This window comes from Neophocaena asiaeorientalis, unplaced genomic scaffold, assembly GCF_003031525.2.
Source record: "Neophocaena asiaeorientalis asiaeorientalis breed wild unplaced genomic scaffold, Neophocaena_asiaeorientalis_V1.1 scaffold7, whole genome shotgun sequence".
In the NCBI taxonomy this organism is placed as follows: domain Eukaryota; kingdom Metazoa; phylum Chordata; class Mammalia; order Artiodactyla; family Phocoenidae; genus Neophocaena; species Neophocaena asiaeorientalis.
Window position 1 is genome coordinate 6,537,841 of NW_020185337.1, and position 1,165 is coordinate 6,539,005.

Here is a 1,165-nt window from a genome sequence, read left to right on the forward strand (position 1 = left end):
AATCTAAAAAAAAAAAAAGAAAAGTGTTCCAAACACATGCATATACGGGCTAGCGGAGATCACAAAGGAAGTTTTAACCCATAAAGAAAGGGAAACCCGGTCAGTTATGCAATTCACATTGTCCATACATAAATCCTAATCAATTGCTCAGAAGTACAACTGTTTTCAATGTTAAGGATGGTCAGAAACAGCTCTCAAGAGGGGCAAGATAGGGATAGGGGATTAAGAGATACAAACTATTATGTATAAGATAAATAAGCTACAAGGATATATTGCACAACAAAGGGAATACAGCCAGTATTTTTAGTAACTATAAATGGAATATAACTTTTAAAAGTTGTGAATCACTATGTTGTACACCTGTAACTTATGTAATATTGTACATCAGTTGAAATACTTCAATTTTTAAAAATGAAAAAAAAGAAATATTATAAACAGTATTCTCGCAAAGGAAAGACTCAGATGAAGTAACATGCCCCAGGTGAAGCAGGCTCCACACGTAGCAGTGTCCTTTCTTTGCCCTTGAAGTCCAGGAACAAGTGGCTTCCTAGCTTCCTCTGCTTTCAAATGATAGTGTTGACCACCCAGACGAGTGGAAAAGGAAGAGAAGGAGGGAGAAATTACCTAGGGTCTCATAAACTGATTACGAGCCCCCAACTAGCTGATTTGATGGTATGTAATGCACAGCAATGCCTTTCTTGAACATTCAGGGCTGAAGAAACAAGCCTCCATAATGCTGCATCTGAGCCCTCCATTTAAAACCTCCTTTAATGACTGACTACACCCTGTCCATCTGCTCTCCGGTGGCAAGTTATGAAAGCTACATTTCAAAATTTAGTAGTAGAAGTACTACTGCGTGTTTTTTTAGTAGAAGTAACTGCTTCTAACCTGTTCCACTCTTTGATATACATAGGGATCCTTTTGTGTTTGTTTGTTTCCCAGGCCACACGGCTTGCGGGATCTTAGTTCCCCGACCAGGGATTGAACCCGGGCCTTCAGGAGTGAAAGCACAGAGTCCTAACCACTGGACCACCAGGGAATTCACAGGGATGCGTTAAAATTAAAAAAAAAAAAAAAGAAAGAAAGAAAGAAACATTAAAATGCTGGCCTTTCCATGAACCTATCTTGATTTTTTTTTTTTTTTTTTTTTTTTTTTTTTTCCGGG